The sequence below is a fragment of the Labrus mixtus genome, chromosome 6, assembly GCF_963584025.1.
Source record: "Labrus mixtus chromosome 6, fLabMix1.1, whole genome shotgun sequence".
In the NCBI taxonomy this organism is placed as follows: Eukaryota; Metazoa; Chordata; class Actinopteri; order Labriformes; family Labridae; genus Labrus; species Labrus mixtus.
In genome coordinates, this window is record NC_083617.1 from 6890261 (window position 1) to 6908704 (window position 18444).

At 41.3% G+C, this 18444-nt stretch overlaps 1 protein-coding gene and 1 long non-coding RNA gene across 3 annotated transcripts in view; both read left to right on the forward strand.

Annotated features, from left to right (window-relative positions):
- prom2 (prominin 2) overlaps positions 1-18444 on the forward strand; it is a 173796-nt gene that overhangs the window by 47328 nt on the left and 108024 nt on the right. Inside the window, exon 25 of one of the 2 annotated variants that reach the window (XM_061039735.1) lies at positions 194-209. The exons of the other annotated variant lie outside the window; for it this stretch is intronic. The gene's annotated coding sequence lies outside the window, so the exon portion shown is untranslated. Of the gene's footprint in view, positions 1-193; positions 210-18444 lie in introns of those variants that run through there. 2 annotated transcript variants of the gene reach the window in all.
- LOC132976026 (uncharacterized) lies at positions 14018-15654 on the forward strand. The gene is made up of 3 exons (XR_009673358.1): positions 14018-14094; positions 14619-14771; positions 15398-15654. It is a non-coding gene; the product is annotated as an uncharacterized LOC132976026 (long non-coding RNA).

Below are 18444 nucleotides of genomic sequence, written 5' to 3' on the forward strand. Positions count from 1 at the left end.
GCTTGCGACACAACCCCCAGGCTGTCCAGCGCCCGCTGATTCCCTGACGTTGAAAGGAAGGTTTTTTTTTTAATGATAAGTGTGGTTAAAAGGCTTTGCCAGATCAAAATTTGTTTGATTTCCTGAAGATGGAGAGTAGAGGACATACAGATTTAATGCAATTTAAAGTACTTTACAGGGATTGAAAAATAAGAAAAAACAAAAAAATATGAAAAAAAAAGAGTTAGAAGTAGAGACGAATGCTCACAAATGGCAATTAAAAACACAGTATGCAATAAATAAATAAATAAAAACAATAATACATGAAGAAATCTCTTGAATCTCGTCCAGACCATATGCAGAATCAGTTCTTTAACATCAGTACTTCAAATGTCAACCTGTTGCCAATATGGCAAAAAGTAAGATTTCTTTGCATCGCAGAAATCTCTTGACCACTTTCTTCTCTCCCTCACATCGTGCCTGTGTCTTCCTGTCTCTGTCTGTCTCTCTGTCTTCAGGCACAGATCCATGAACAGGCCCCGACATGCTCAACCAAGCATTCACATTTCACTTTACATGACACACACACACACACACACACACACACACACACACACACACACACACACACACACACACACACACACACACACACACAAAATACTGACTTTCCATCCAACTGACAAGCTGTCTGCTGCACTTCATCCCTAAAAACACCTGTCAAGTCAAGTCAATCTCTCTCGCCTTTTGTATCTCTTGACTACACACACAGGCACACACACACACACACACACAAACACACACACACGCACACACACACACACACACACACACACTTTATGCTTTAATGGTGGCAGGATTCGGTGAGCTGAGGAAACTCTACCCGCAATTATCCCTCAGGATACCCAGATAAGTGTGCGTGTGTGTTTGTGTGTATTTATATATGTGTGTGTATGAGTGTGACTGTGACCATGTGCATGCTTATGGATGACTTTGTGTCTCTCACTCGGAGATCATTAGAGAAGCACTCAGTTGTTACAGATCCCTGTGGAGAGATGCAGAGGCAGGAGAGGGAGATAAGCGCGAGGTAAAAACCATAAAATCGTGGATAAGCTAAAGTTTTGTCTGACTTAGTTGGGTTCATTGAAGGACTATAGACCAAGTTATCATCCGTTTGGCTACCAACACATTATCCGGGCAACAATAGCTGTAGGCTTTAGGCAGTTTTTTCCAGATATCCTGTACATAGAAAAAAAAAACCCCTATGGCGTTCTTTTGTATCTCTCAATCTGCAGCCCTCCCCCACACCGCTGAAGAGTAATCGTGCCACTGAGTGTGTATCTGCCAGTCACAGTGCTGCGATAAGAGGCTGATACAGGGAAAGGCCTGAAGGGGAGATGCTACATTAATACAGCCTCTGATTAGCAGAGCAGTGAGGGAGGGTTGGTGTGTTTGAATGTGAGGTGGAGGCGGTTGCTGCGGACAGAAAATGCATTACAGGCGACATACTGAATATAAAAGTTACTCCTAGAAGTAACCAAACTGTAACCATGTGCATCCAGGTCCTGTTTGCAAATTGCAATAGGCTGAACTTTAAACATGGTTAAGAATATGATTTGTGAAAATACTTTTGAATGCTTTAAGGTAGCAGAAACGGTTGTACCTGATTAAATTTATGTTGCTATCCTCTTTACCTGGCATATCTTTATTTTTTTAAGGTTTATTTTTGGGGCTTTTTTATGTCTTTATTTTAGTGATAGGACAGTGGCTAGAGCTGGAAATCGGGGAGAGAGAGAGACAGATTGGGGAACGACATGCAGGAAAGGAGTCACAGGCCAGACCCGAACGTGGACCGCCCACTCGGAGGGCTGCCGCCTCCATACACGGGATGCGTGCACTAACCACTAGGCCACCAGCGTCGTTATTTATGCTAAATAAGTGATTACGTTTGCTGTTGCTTTATATAGTTTAGCACTATATGCAGCTTGAAGCATTGCAAAAAGCAAAATCACACTCGTGTGTGATCGTGCTGTTGTTGGACTAAACATTAAAGAGATTTATATCAGCACTCGGCCTGCAATCTCTAGTTTGCGATTGAATCACAAACTTGATGATATTTTGTACAATATCTAACTGGTTGTTGATTTTTGCATTTTTCAAATGATTACACAGCTTATCTGTAACTCTACATTACATCGCGCATTAAACGTATTGAACTTATGCTGTACTGTACCTGAACAGTCCATCAAATCTGATGAGGTGTACACAGTTGACTTCCAGGTGTAACACTGACCAGCTTCATTTAGTGTAGTTGTGCTCACTGTGGTTCTAAACTAGACGGTTAGTTTTGATTGATGTCTGAGAGTGGTTCAAAAATGAAAATCACCATGTCTTCTTCCTCAGTCTGAGAGTATAAAATAGGTAAATACTTTCCATGTGTTGTTTTGAAATATTTTTACAACCTTTGTTAAAACACATTCAAAACTAATTTCCTAAAGTACATTTCAGTTACGAGTCTGAGAACATCTCTTTCTGATTCCCATAATGTGTTGATGACTGACAGTTTTGTGTGTTTCAGTGTGTGTGTGTGTGTGTCTGCGTGTGTGTGTCTGTGTGTCTGCGTGTGTGTCTGTGTGTGTGTGTGTGTGTGTGTGTGTGTCAGTGCGCATCTTAGCATGAGAGTGCAGATGTGCTTTTGTTTCAGCATTTCACTGTGGGCTTATGTAAAACATGCATTCATGTGTGGGTGGCAAATGACTCTCTAAAAGCTGAAAATAAGTGGACTGATGGATTTGTGCGTCCTGTGTTTCTTCTTCTAGGCACATCTCACACCTCCAGAGCTGAGAGGAAAAAGGTAAAAGTCGTGCTGGACGTCTCTACTTAAGATTTCTCTGTGTATCGCTGTGAAAACGTGTTTGCTTTGCATCTGGGCCACTTCTTATGGGGCTCAGAGGAGCTGTTTGAGCCACAGTGTGAGATATAACATCATGATCATTATTGCTTCAGTGATCGTGCGGCTGTATGTCCTAGTGTACAAAGATAATGTCCCAATGAATTGCATTGTGCAATGAGGCACAAGAGTATACATGTGGCTGCGAACACGCCATCATGAAGCCTCTTTTTATTTTTCTCATTATGTCACAATCTTTCTATTGTGCACGCAGAGGCTCTCTGAGGTTCTCTTAAGCATTATTAAGGTTTATTTTTCTTCTTTACTTGACATCTGTGACTTGGTGAGGGCACAACACAGCAGGAGACCTTTCTCAGTATAATAAGGAACCAGGGTCTGGCTTATTGTCACATCTGTTCCCACACTATGACATTAACCGCCATGTGATTCAGGCTCATTTTATTATGCTAAAGGGGCAAATGGAGGGAACATACTGAACCAGATGGAGATAGTATTTGGATTGACAGGTACACTGTTTCACTGATGTTCAGACATCATGGCGCTGTCTTCCTGCACCCTGCTTGTGTAAAAAAAGTGTGAGTGTCATCGTTTCACCTTGGAAGCTTGTTTACTGTCCAAGTGTTTCCACAGAAGGAGCTATTAGAGCCGACAATAATTAGTGTCACTCCACGTTAATGCGGGAGGTTCTCAGGCGGTTCTTGGCTTGTCTCCCAAAACACAGACCGACACACACAAATACAGGAATACAAAAATACATGAGCTGTTGTTATGTTCAAACAGTTGTGCAAGCTAAACAGATTGTGTAAGGTTGTTTTTTTTTTATTGCTGGGATACTTAGTGAAATAATTACCATAACAAAAAAACATGCTTCATGCCAAATCAGAGGGCAAAGGGCACTTAAGTCCTTTTTTAAATTGTTCATTTTTTACATGACTTGTGAGGGACTGGAAAATGTGGGGAGAGAGAGAGAGTTGGGGATGACATGCACCAAATAACGACAGGACCAGGAGCCAGACGTGTGACCAGCGAGACAAGGACAGTAGGCTCAGTACATGGCGTGTCATCTCTACCAACTGAGCTGAACCAGCTCCTAAACATTAATACATCTTGACAGAAGAACACCTTCTGCGTCACGACTTTACAGGTGAGTTGTGGCAACTGAGATCAGTTTTACCTCTGTCCATGGTGCTGAAGTCAGCCTGCCTAAAGGCTCATTTATGCTCTACTGTACATACCAGAACAGCACTGTGTCTGTGTGTGTGTGTGTGTGTGTGTGTGTGTGTGTGTGTGTGTGTGTGTGTGTGTCTGACTGTGTATGTGGACCTCCTGTTGTCTTGTGCTGTGTAGTACTGCTACGCCATAATGCAATGTGAATTCCGCCAGAGGACTTAGACGCCAGAGTTTTTTTTTATGTTGCTTCCCTTTCCTTTACGAGCCGAGCTGTAACATAAATAGGGGCTCATCTAGGATGTGAACCTGGGAAATCTTACACCAAATGTTATTTTTCCATAAATTGTCACTTCTTGCTCCAGAAAAATTATATTAGCCAAACTCAAGGCCTTTAGAACAGAAACCATAAACCAATGGGAGACAACAATACTCTGACGCTACTTCTACTAATCCTGGTTTTAAAGTGTATCCCTAATATCAACACAGTAGAGTTGTATTTGGGGAAAGCCCTTTTTAAAAAAAATGTTTATGAAAGTGATAAGAGATTGTATTGGAAATAGCGATAAAAATATTCAGCCATGTCTAACAACAAATTAGCCCCTGGAATGTGCTCTTTTTGACTGACTTTAAGGCAAGTCAAATTGCATGTACTGTGTTTTTTAACATAGTTGTTTGAAAAGTTTGTGCTCCTCTGCAGAACTACACAGGCTGTTGAAGTGTCTTGAGAAATGTAAGAAAAACAACATGCATATTAAACACCCCTAAATGTCAGGGAGGTTTGTACAAAGTTTGAATATTCAAGACAATTGAAAATCAAGATTTACCTTCATTAAAGAGCTTTGAATGATTAAACTCCTGGCCCTCTCATCCTGATAGCTAATCTCTGCTCTGGTGTAGGTTTATTTTGCTATACTGGAGGGGAGGGGGGAGGGGGGGGGGGCTTGCCTTCAGTCTGGGCCTGTGAGAAAAAAGAAAAAAAAAGACAGAAAGTCAGTGGAACCTTGGAAATAATTGGGTTATTTTTCAGAGCGCGCAAAAAGGAAGTGAATTGAAATAATCTACTTGACAATTTCCCCCCATTATTTTCACTCCCTTTACAGATTTATCAAAATACAACACACACTCACACACACACACACGGAAATGTGCACAGGGAAAATAAGAATACCTTTTGTCAGTGGGAATATTAGCAAAGAGAGAAATAATGACCTTTCAAGAACTAGTCTAAGGACTGAAATAATATATATATCTTCATGAAGGCAGAATCTCTTTTATGAATTTATCCACTCAGCTTCAGTGAGGTGACAAAATGAACCCACTTCTTCAGTTAGCGTTGGGCATGTCCTGAAGGTTGTTTAGCATGTTGTCTGGAGTACTCGCCTTTGTCTCTCGGGCCGCCGTCTGTACCCTTCATTTGGCAGCGGTGGACTGGGTGGGGTTAAGCTGCCATCGTGGAGCGCTGGGCAAGCTCCTGGCTGCTATTAGAGTTCAGCGTTCCAGCGAGCGGGCATGGTGAGAATGGACACAGAATAATTTATGAAGGGGCTTCTGAGCCGCGGGTTAAAGTGCTGCAGAATGTGGCAGAGCGAGCGCGTTTGGGAATGTGTGTGCATGTTTGGGGTGGTCATAATAAATGCATGCAGACAGGATCTGAACCAGAGCAGAGTTTTTTTTATTTTTAATAGGAGAGTGGGCGGTCCATATCAGACTTTCAGGCATTTCCTCTTTTCAATTTCTGGAGGCCTCAGATAGCACAGCTTGCAGTTTAGATTAACAGATTTGGAGTCAAATTGATAGAAGGTAAAGCTTTTGGTCCCTGTGTGCATACGTTTTTATGATTGCTTTTATTTAAACTCAATTTCATTCATATTTATTCAAATATAATCAATGCATTTTTCTTAGTTTTAAGTATTCAAGCATTTTCTTTTCTCAATGTCAGCCAAACTCTGCCTATTTATAACGACACTTGTAGCTCTCATCTCATCGTTTTTTTTTTTTAATTTCCTCTATTTGAATATTTTTTCAACGTTTTTTGATTCTTCACAATAAGGTGTCTTCATATTATGTTTTTGTTGCCTCTGAAACTATCCCAGCAACAAATAAGAAGCACGAAGCAGCAGGTCCTTTGAAGAATCTGCATGGTTTTCATATTCACGCGTGCATCCTGCTTTATATCATCTTCCTCTCCGTTTATGATGAGCAGCGTTCCCCAGTGCTCTCTAATGTTCCTTAATCAGCCCCATTATTTAAATGTCTGGGGTAATTACGAATGTGATTTGCTGTAATCAAGTCCCTGTGGATGTTTCATGCTCCATGGTAAACACGACTGGGAGGGTACTGTCATATTGTAGGTTAAATCATGTAGAGTAAAAGCAGAAGATCCAGAGACAATATGACAGAAAAAATAGTCACAAACACACACAGGGAAGGAGTGCGATGTGTAAATATAATATAAATAGAAGAACAGTTGGAGAACCTCAGTACAGAGAGGCAGCGTGCGGCTCAGTGTTAATGAGATTGATGAAGCTATAAAAATCTATTACTAGAAAATGATATGCAAATAAACACTTGAAGGATTCAGTCCACAACTTCTTATGTTTTCATTGGAGCAAATTGTGGACCCTAATTTGGTTTCTATAGCTGCAAACCTAAAGAGCAGCTTTAACGGTCTGAACTTTGATGTGATGTGTAAACTTAAAGTAAAAATGTTTTTGACAGCCATCATTAAGCATTTGTTTTATTCTTAGTTTTTAATCTTTTCATGGTAATGTGTTTTTTATTTACTTACATCGTCAAAGACAAAATATAAAAGAACATTAACAACAAGAAAATAAATCTAGAAGAAATAATAAATTCATATGTTCATAAATACAAATGTTAAGTATGTACACCTACAATTTTTAACAGGTTTGTACTTGTGAGGAAATTTAGGTTACTGTTGATTTTGGCGCCCTCTGTGGACAAAGCAGTGCATAACATATTTTTGCTGATTTTGTCCTGTACATGTATGTAGTGTGTTTTCATCAACTGGGAGGTCAGGGTTCGACCCAGGGGGCAGCCACATGTCGAAGTGTCCTTCGGCAAGACACTGAACCCCAAATTGTTCTCACTGTAACACCGGCAGCGTGTGAATGTGTTTGAATGGGATAGTATTATTGGGCGCTTTACACAGCAGCCTCTGCCATCAGGGTGTGAATGGGTGAACGTGAAAAGTAGTGTACAAGTGCTTAGAAAACCGCTCTGTGTCCAAGTCCATTTACCATTTAAAATCTCATCCTACTTTCCTGTAACAGTCACATATATCACTCACTGTGAATCTTTGCCTTGAAAAATGTAAACAAAGGCTGTTTCTGTAGCGTGATGTTTTTAACCTTGCAGAAGCGTTTACAGACATCCCCAATTACTACATAGAAATAATCATCGTCTCCTTGCTGATCGTCTCTCTATCGCTCACAAAGAGGAATCTGTTTTAATTTAAGTCAGTTTCATGACCAGTAAAAAAAAAAACCTCACTGGAGCTTTAAAATCAAATAAAATACAAATGAAATACATGCTAACATCAAATCAGATAATGATCAACTTAAAGGATGAAGATGTGCAGGTAACTGAATTTAAAATTGACTTATGCAGATGTACATACTGATGTATAGTTACTTTATATAATCACAATCATTGCCTTCTTTAAGGATTTCTTTCTGCATACACAAAATAAGAAGCCCCCTAAAACAAGACACAGCGGAACAAATTCTCCCACCAACTTACGCTCGTAGGACACGGAATTAAAGCTTGTAAATCACCTCCTCGTGACATTAATCCTGTTTGCACGATCCACAGCTCAAAAACAGCTTTCTAATGTGCTTGAGGTCGCTCTTCGCTCAGTGTTTTATCTTACCGCTAAAAATAATCCCTCCCTGCTTTCTTAAAAAAGAAGAAGTTAGAGAAGTTTCTTGGAGTCTGGAGGAGTTTCCTTAAAGAAACGATTCACAGTGCAGTTGTTTTTCTTTAGGGAAAGAAGAGGCAGAGGTATTTGTAGGGTGTTTTTAAGTAGCTGGTGGAGAAGTCATGATTGCAGTACTTACCACACTGCCAGTCAAAATTAAAAGAGATGCAACATGCTGATGACAATAACGGTGGAATTGTGTTTTTCTCCACCAGCCTCAGCCGGATTGATGTTCTGTAATGATTTTAAAAGGGATCACATAATTGCTGCAGGGTAACAGGCATTGTGATGGATTAAAGCATTTTTATATGTCAAAGAAAATATCTGTTTTATCCTCACCAGACCTCCCTCTAACTCTTCTGGATAATGGCTTTTTCTCTGCTTGGAGAACTGCTTTTAGAGAGGCTTTTAAAAATCAGGAGTGAAAAGCACATTACTTTTCGAATTTGTTCCCTAAATGTGCCAATTAGGACCACCTTTTAGCTTCACATGGCTTTGTGAATATGGCCCCTGTTCATGATTATTTCAGGCGCTCTTATTTGGACTCATGAATTAAGCATGAGATGTCATAAGTCTGAGAGTTTGGCACTATGAGTGACCTTTGTGTGTGGGAGGGAAGGAGTAAGTGGGCTCAGGTGTGTATACCGCGTGTCCCCCGTGCGCTGAAAGAAGTCGGAGAGATAAGTGAAGGGACAGATTTGGGGCCGTCTGCGCTGAGGGGGAATTTTTCTTATAGATATGAGACGGGAGGGAGGGGAAGCGGTGTTTAAACTGTGGAGCTCTGAGCCTCGTGGTTACGTCTCTAAGTCGCAAAAACACAAACAGGCGCACAGAAGGCCATGCACGTGTCAGCAGAGGCATATAGAAGTGTGTTTGTGTGTGTGTGTGTTTAATAATGTAAAAGCTCACCCCTCTTTCCTCCTTTTGTGTTTCACAGATTAAGCAAAGTCCCGGAGTCACGAGTCACAAAGCCCAGTGCATTCTGTGCTACACACGCATGAAGGGAGACAGCATAACACACACACACACACACACACACACACACACACACACACACACACACACACACACACACACACACACACACACACACACACACACTAATCTCACATTACATATGCATTATTTATATCGGAAATGGGATAAGTTGCTTGCAGAAGTTTTAATCAGCAGGGGTAGTGATGTAACAGAGTTACTTACAGTTAACACATGATTTAGGATACATACAGGTATAAAAAAATAAAGAAAACCTGGTTTTAACAAAATCAGAAATTAAATCAAGAATTTGGAAAATAGAAAATAAAAAAACTATTCATTTGGCAAGAGATACAATACAGGACATTGTACATAAGTGTTTGCGCCGTGCTGTCATGATCAATGACTGTAAATGATACCAGAGCCTTCAAGCTGAACTCCAGATGCCTTTTAGATTGAGATACAGATTTTTGTAACTCAATATGATCTTTGAATCAGCCTTTTCCTTGAGTCAGCGATCTAGCATACTTTGTCTAACTATGCATCTGCAACAGGAGATGCTAGAATTCCATTTAAACCAACCAATCTCCTGTTGGCCTTTGTATAGTAGGGCTTCTGTGTGGAAGAATCGACCAATGGTTACGTTTTTGGTGCTGAATTGAGGTGAGACTTAGGGATCAGACAACAGAGAAACTTTGGTCTTTGGCCTTAAGAAGTGAAAGCCTTCTCCATCATTATGTGAACTGTCGCTATACAAATAAGGATTGATTGATTGATTGTTACATCCAGTTTTGTTTTGGTTTTGTACCAACCAGCACCACTATAGCAGAACAAAAACCTTGAGCACAAATCTTCCACTGCCTCTCACCATCTGACAGCGCTCAGTTTGGGATAACTGCTGTTGCTGACCTTCAGTAAGCCTCCTCCAAATCTCCCCCAAATGTACACTTCAGGAAAATGAATTAGCCCTCAACACACCTGAAACTGACCTGTCAGTCATGGTTAAAGATAAGTTTTACTTTCAATCTTCCTGGGACTACTAGTGGGTGTCACCCCACCAGATCTGGGACATTTGACAAATTACAATTTCTTTGGTCCGGTCCTTCAGATCGTTTTTTATAGATATGTACTCAACTTGAATAAAGCTTTTTTGAAAATGTTTTACTCTTACCCCCTAATCAAAAAGGCTCTTTACATTAGCTTTAATGTATTTGAGGGAAATTACAGACCGACCATCCATCCATCCATCCATCCATCCATCCATCCATACATCCATCCATCCATACATCCATCTATCCACCCATCCATCCATCCATACATCCATCCATCTATCCACCCATCCATCCATCCATCCATCCATCCATCCATACATACATACATCCATCCATCCATCCATACATACATCCATCCATACATCCATTCATCCATTCATCCATCCATACATACATACATCCATCATTCATCCATCCATCCATACATCCATCTATCCACCCATCCATCCATCCATCCATCCATCCATACATACATCCATCCATCCATCCATCCATACATCCATTCATCCATCCATACATACATACATCCATCATTCATCCATCCATACATACATACATCCATCCATCCATCATCCATCCATACATACATCCATTCATCCATCCATCCATCCATTCATCCATACATCCATCCATCCATCCATCATCCATCCATCCATTCATCCATCCATCATCATCCATTCCATACATCCATTCATCCATCCATCCATACATCCATCATCCATCCATCCATCCACTCATCCATTCATCCATCCATACATACATCCATCCATCCATCAACCATCCATCCATACATCCATCCATCTATTCATCCATCCATACATCCATCCATCATCCATCCATACATACATCCATCCTTCCATCCATCCATCATCCATCCATCCAGCCATCCATCCACCCATCCATCCATCCATCATCCATTCCATCCATCCATCCATCCATCATCCATCCATCATCCATTCTATACATCCATTCATCCATCCATCCATCCATACATCCATTCATCCATCCATCATCCATCCATCCATCCATCCATCATCTATTCCATCCATCCATCCATCATCCATCATCCACCCATCCATCCATCCATCATCCATCCATCATCCATCCATCCATCCACCCATCCATCCATCATCCATCCATCCATCCACCCATCCATCCATCATCCATCCATCATCTATCCATCCATCCATCCATCCATCCATCCATCCATCCATCCATCCATCCATCCATTGTTTCCATGTTTCTTTACCTCATCCATGTCAAAGTTGTAAAGGCTGAAAGCCAAGCTGTTAACCCCAGAAGTATTTCTTCCCAGCAACCATTTCCAGCTCCTCTTATGGATCCTGAGATATTCACAGGACATACGGGATATATCGTCTCCCCGGTGAGCTCTGGTTCTACCCCAGGACCTCCTCCCAGATGGACATACACAGAAAACCACAAAAGAGTAGAATCAATTATTTTTGTTTTGCATCACTGCATGCCCACTTTCTAACATTGACTTGAACTCTAACATCTCTCTCTGCTCTCTACCTAGCGGGCCTCCACCAGCTGGTTTGGTTTAGTTTGCATTCAACACTCCATACGTCACATTTATGACTGACCTGTCTGACTTCATTTAGGATAAATTGTTAAATGGACTTCAGCTTGAATAGTCTTCAGACTACTCAAAGCACTTTTACACCATGTCACACCTACCCATTCACACAGTGATGGCAGTGAGCCCATCAGGAGTAACTAATCATTCATACAGCATGTCTTGTCCAAGGACACATCGGACATATTGCTGAAGGAGCTGGGAATCGAACCCTCAACCTTCTGGTTGAGAGACAACGACTACCAACTGAGCCACAGCCTCCCCCTGAAATACTTTTCCTTTAACCTTTTTTCATGTCACATACTGTCCACCAGTTTGTGAGAAGACCATAAATATGTCAAAGACCTGTCAACATAAAACTCTTTGACGATGTGTGTGACGGTCTGTTGAAGATGTGGAGAAGAGATCCTGTTAGTCCGCTCTGCACTTTCTCTTCAGAATAGGTAATATCGACATTGCCCTGCATGTTTCCCTGCATTGGAAGCAGAATCCAATCCTATATGACATCTAAGTTAATACCGATGTGTCCCGGGGGTAGCTGAGCGTATTATGGCATGCTCATACATTAGGAGTCTCGCTAGTGCAGTTTGTTTGCTTGTTAGGTTGTATTCAGCCTTCTTGGCAGACCTGAGGCTACAAAGAGACTATTTTTTTTCTCTTCCAGATCTTTCCATTAAAACTCAGATTCACATAATAACACTATCACTATCTATAATCATTATCATTGCGATCAAATGGGTTTATTGCTGTATTGTATACATTACCAAATGTTTTCGGGATAATTTCATTTCAATTGAAGGTTTAAATACACCGTTATGGATTCAGAAACTTTCAAAGATCCTGATATCAATTTAAAGTCTCTTATATCAAAGCTAAACAATTGTTTAGGAATGTGATTCTTTTTTTGTTGCACACATTTCAAATTTGATGGCAACAACAACTTTTCACTGTCGTAGGGTACCGCTTTAGAACCTTTTAACCTTTTTAAATGTCCTCTTTGTTCCCTGTATTGGTAGGTCTTTGGAACCCAAATGCATCACACAAAAGTAGATTTGCAGGTAAGGATTTTTAATCAGTTTCCTGTGTGACTCTGTACCAGTCAAAGCATTAACAGCAATAGTTCAGCTCAACAACAAACTGGACTGGTCACACAACACCGACGTCCTGTACAAGAAGGGCCAATGTCGACTTCACCTGCTGAGACGACTGAGGTCCTTTGGAGTGTGCAGGACTCTGCAACGGACTTTTTATGACACTGTGGTGGCGTCTGCACTTTTCTATGCAGTGGTGCAGTCTGTTCAGTGCAGAGACTGAACAGACTGGTCAGGAGGGCCAGTTCTGTCTTGGACTGTCCTCTGGACTCTGTAGAGGAGGTGGGTGAGAGGAGGACGTCAGTGAAGCTGACATCCATCATGGACAACCCCTCTCACCCCCTGCATGACACTGTGGGGGCCCTGAGCAGCTCCTTCAGCAGCAGACTGAGACACCCACCCTGCAAGACAGAGCGCTACCGCAGGTCGTTCATCCCATCTGCAGTCAGACTGTTTAATCAGACTCTTTAACAGCATCACCACCTCATGCTACACACTGTGTTTGTTTTTTTAAGAACAACTGTTTAGTTACTGTGTAATTTTACATTATTGTATTTTTTTTATTTAACTGAATGTAAATATGTTTGATTTGTTTTTAACTTCTATTTTTATTTTTAATAATTATATTCCCGTCCTCTGTTTTCTGGAGCTGCTGTAATGCACAAATTTCCCCCACGGGGGATCAATAAAGTTTATCTTAGCAAGGTTCAGTTCGGTCTTTAGGCTAGAAGATGGAATAGTCTTTGTAATAGTTCAGGAGCTCTGGCTGATCTGACCTGGAAAGAGATGAGTGAGGCTCAGAGCCGGCAGACACACTCTTACAGAAAAGTTCAAAACAGGGAAACTGTTACCGTGGGGGCAACAGACTTAGGACGGGATCGAGGAGGCAGCAGGTTTGGAACTCGGAAAGCAGTCCGTGATTATTGACCCTGGTATCCACACTCAGTGGTAAGCGTAACCACTCTTAAGCAGGCACTGAACCAAAAGAATCAACAGGTAGGTATACTTGAAAACTCAAAATGTTAGACTGTCACTTGGAAATGTCAAACAGCCCAGGAGAGGAGCAGAACTGGAGGTCAGCGACAGATGGCTGCAGGTAATCTGTTCCAGGTAATTAATGCAAGGGAGGATGCTGGAAACTTTTCAAAGTAAAAGAACAGTCTGGCAAAGAGTTGGTGAGCAGGAGAAGCTCGCATACACACTTCATTGCTGATGAGGAGCAGCTGTGTGCACAGGTGAGCTGAATTGAACTTGATGAGGTGGGCGTGGCCGGCAGGCAGAGTGGCGCAGAGTGAGTAGAAAAGTACTGTGACATCCCCATAGTAAACAGACCGATGTCACATTATCTAGACTGAATACTGTGGATTGATATGATTACGGTTAGTTCTCCAGAGTCCTTTATTAGATCCATTTCCATAACAACCATCTGCTCTTCATAGTAAGGTTTTTTTTCTTTTTGACAAAAGCACTATGCTATTTAAGGATAGCCTAAACTTTATTCATAGATTTCCTTTAATGTGGTGCTGAATCTAAAAGTTGCATCACATTACTGCTCTTAAAGTTCTTCTCATCAGTCTGGAGCTGCTTCTTAGTTTTCTCTCGGTTTTTGTCTTTCATTTTGCTTATTTACAGATGGTGCAGTCGGCCTGTCTTCCTTCATTATAGGCAGATTAAGAGACATCCCTAATGGCTAATGCTAATGGCTACAATCCTTCCATTTAGGAGACAACCAGCTTTGTTGAAATCCATTTCCAGCCACTTTTAATGAAATAATCCATTAAAAAAATACACAGAAAGTCACAGACTTTGTCCTGCATATCTATAAAGTATTGTCACAGGAGGCTTAACCAGTTTTATGACAACATGTAAAGGTCATCTTCATCCTGTTCTTCCTCCTCCTCAGCCGGCTTTCACATCGATCGCTCGGAACTCCCTCGAAATTAAAAACCCGACCAGGAGCTCCTCTGGTGATCGATCATCGAAGACAAGCGCGAGCGGACAGCTGTGGGTGGACGCGTGAGGATTTAAGAGTTCATGTTGTTGGGGAAGTCCACAAGTAAGTGCACGCAAACACACACTCTCACACGTATACACACGGCCTTTTTGATGAATGGGTTTGCATTGATCTGTCTGTGGAGAAATGCGATGATAACTCACAGTAGGAGGCGGTCAATTATTCCCTCCAAACAGGGCTTATTTTCTCCCAGAGATGTTTGGCTCTTTTATTGGTCGAGGTGACGTTGATAGAGAGTCAAGACAGTGTTTTTTTATTGGTTGTTTAATTGGTTGTTTGACAGTCACAGTATTTGGCCACTTCAGAACAAAATAAGCCAAAAGGACATTAAACATAAACTACTGTCCAATGTTCTTTATTCTGGCTGCATCCACAGGGTTACCTTTCATATCTAAGAGGGTAAATCCTGAAGCTTTGCATCTGGCTGAAAACCAGGCTGCATTACCCTACCTGTAGCAAGGCCTCAAAAACAAGCTCAGTTTGTGTTAAAGGAGGGATTTTCAGAGGAGAGAAAAAGCAATCAGTGGTCAGACGCCGAGAGGAGGTAAAAAAAAGACCTTGAGGAGCCTGGGAGAAAGGCAGAGGGAAGTGATACAGATAGAGAGAAGATGTTTAATTTGGCACCGTGTTCCACTGAGGCACTTAATCTCCGTCAATCCTTGTGGAAGGTGAAAGCGGGATGGCAGAGGTTGTGAGGGGTTGACTCGACCAGGTGGAGAAACCACAAATCTCCCACAAACGGCCGCTGAAGGCCTGAAGTGTGTTTGCCGCTGTCTGTACATCCTCTGATCTCTCCCTCCTCCTCCTCTTCTGTAAATACCTCTTACACATCTATCTTAAAAACAACTGGACAAAAATGTTAACTTTTCACTATGATGTAAAATTAATTAAGCTTGACTTAGTTTAGTATATTCTAAACACAATTGACATGATGTATGTCACACAAATGAACTCCTCAAAGCAAAGTTAAAGCTCATGGAAGGACTTTTTAGCTGGCCATGTAACAGACCAAACGTGTTCTTTTTCGGTCAGAAAAGCACTTGCTGTGTGCTCTGTAGTGCTTGGATGAAGACCTTTTTGTTCTGAGAATAAAAGTGTTCCATGTGTTGTCTCTATGACAACAGTCTCTTAAAAACAGCTTGCTTTGTCCTAAATGTTTTATATTGAAGATTTTTTTTTTTTTCTCCTTTACTATATGAGGATGTGTGCTCTCATACTTTGAGCTTGGAGCGAGGAGGATGTGGGTACTGGGCACTATCTGCAGGACACAGAATTAGCGCTTAGAAAAGGGACGCTCAGTGCTGCACCTTTTCACCGAGCGGCCGCCTGCTGCTGCAAACGCTCTCTCCTAACTGGGAACAATTGAAAAAGACACTGGTCGCTCAGAAAAGAACGAGGTGAGCCGAACACGAATACTCATGCCTGTACTGTATAGCCTTGTTCACACTTTCAATAAACTTCTGGAGAACTTCAGGAGTTTTAAGCAGCATGTGTGAATGCAGAGAGCCAAGTTTTCACTGAAATTTCTCTGGCCGGCCCCTTACTATGTTTTCTGCACAGAGTCTGAGTGAGCTGCTTCTTCCACCACTTCTGCGTAATTCTTTTGATTCCATGTCTTGCCTCAGGAGCCCCACCGCCAAGACCGATTATTTCCTTATAGTAATTTTGCAGCAGGGTAGGTGTCAGACAATGTAAAAATCAGCATGCTGTAGAAATAGCAAAAATTCACTGAGTGACACCTTCAATCAATCAATCAATTTTTATTTGTATAGTGTCAACTCATAACAAGTGTTATCTCGAGACACTTTACAAAAAGCAGGTAAAATACCTCACTCTTTGTCTGTTAACATTACAAAAGAGCAGGTAAAAAGACCTTACTCATTGTTATGTTACAAAAATCCGGCCTATCCATCATGAGCACTTTAGCAAAGCAGCAAAAGTTCCAGTGATAAGAAAAAACTGCCTTATTAAAAGGCAAACCTTCAACTAATGAAAGAAATCAGAATGAGAATTTAAAAACAAAAACAGATGTACAGGTCAAGATTAGCAAAGACATGAGGACTAGTGCTTTGTCAATAGGGGGCGCCATAGTCGACATGAACGAAAATTCCCCGGCCCTTTAGAGGGTGAAAGAAAGTCCTGTTAGCTGTTGTCAAGTGAAATCAGTCAAGACTTCGGTTCTAATGACAAATAAGAGCCAATTAACTGCTAATTGTCCATTTAAAATTCCACAGTCATTTAGAAGGTGACTTGACAGTGATAAATTAGGTTTTCTCTTAATGGTTTCATTGTGATTGGTTACAACAAAGTTAGCGCGCTAGAGGGGAGAGAAAATGTTGACGAGAAAAAGATATGTGGGGGAGGTAAGGGAACAAAACCTAATCCATGCTGTTTGTCACTTTAGAAGAAAGTCTTTAGATTTTTATTATGTACTGTGAGAAGCATATGGTTCATACAGCCGCAAAGAAAACACAATACATTTGGCTCATATAACAGTGTTTACATTGGATACATATGGTGAGAAGGGACTGCATGGTTCAAACAGGAAGCGAGAAATTAAAGAAAAAGTGAGATGCATAAAATGTGTTTATTCTAAGAGGATCATAGATAAAGATGTTACATGAACTATAATGTGAAATTAAAAAGTTCAGGTACACCGTAAAGTCTAATTTTAATATATGATCTGTAAGCATGTTATTTCTTAAAGCAGCCTAAAGGTTTAATTAGCAACATTTCAAACATATCTAGGTGCCCTTGGGATCACACTCCCAATAAAGCAAAGGAGCGAGGGGAAGAAAACGAATCTCCTCAGGGGCACACACACTCACACACACATGCACCCAGAGTCGTCCCACTTTGATCAGAGGTGCAGTGACATCTGTCCCATATGGTTGTCAGCCACAGCGAGCTCTATCTCCAGTTGAGCATGTTTCCACTTGGCTTGGTCCCTCTTTGATGTTACATAACACTTCCATGTTTTTCTTTTCATCCAAAATGTGAAATATTCTCCTGATTTTGTTGTTTTTCACATGACACATTTTTATATGGTTGACCTGCTGGGTCTCTACACTCGGATAAAGATGCATAGTGTGTAACTCAGCGTAAAAAAAAGAAGTTATTTTTCAGTATTTGTAGGGAAAGTTGTATTTTGGTGCACGGCATCTGTGGAACCAGTAGGAATCCATTGTCTAAGGGTGCTTGTTCATGGGGGGGAGGGGTCTTTTGAGCCTGTGGGCCATCCAGCTGGTCTACATGAAGACATCACCAGAGCTGGACGTCACGCAGCAAAGGCTGCCCGTCTCCTCTCTGCCAGTGAGTCTCAGTGTGTTTATCCAGCTTGATGGAGGTGCAGATGGCAAACAGAAAATGCCTAATGGACCTCTTTTTGTAAACTCAGTGAGTCACGCAGTCAGAGTGCATCTGTTTACCAACAACACATTATTCGTAAGATATTCATCGTGAAATTTACATTAAAAAGTTACAGTATGTGCTGATAGTGCACTTTTTTAATCAGATGAAATACTTGAAGACATTTTAAAAGCTGCTCTGATCAATATATTCATATTGACAATCAAGCATTTTCCTTCACTGTAAAAAAATGAATCCAGGGGCGCTGGTGGCCCAGTGGTTGGTGTGCACGCCCCATGTATGAAGACCTTTAGTCCTCTAGGCGGGTGGCCCGGGTTCGAGTCCTACCTGTGGCTCCTTTCCCGCA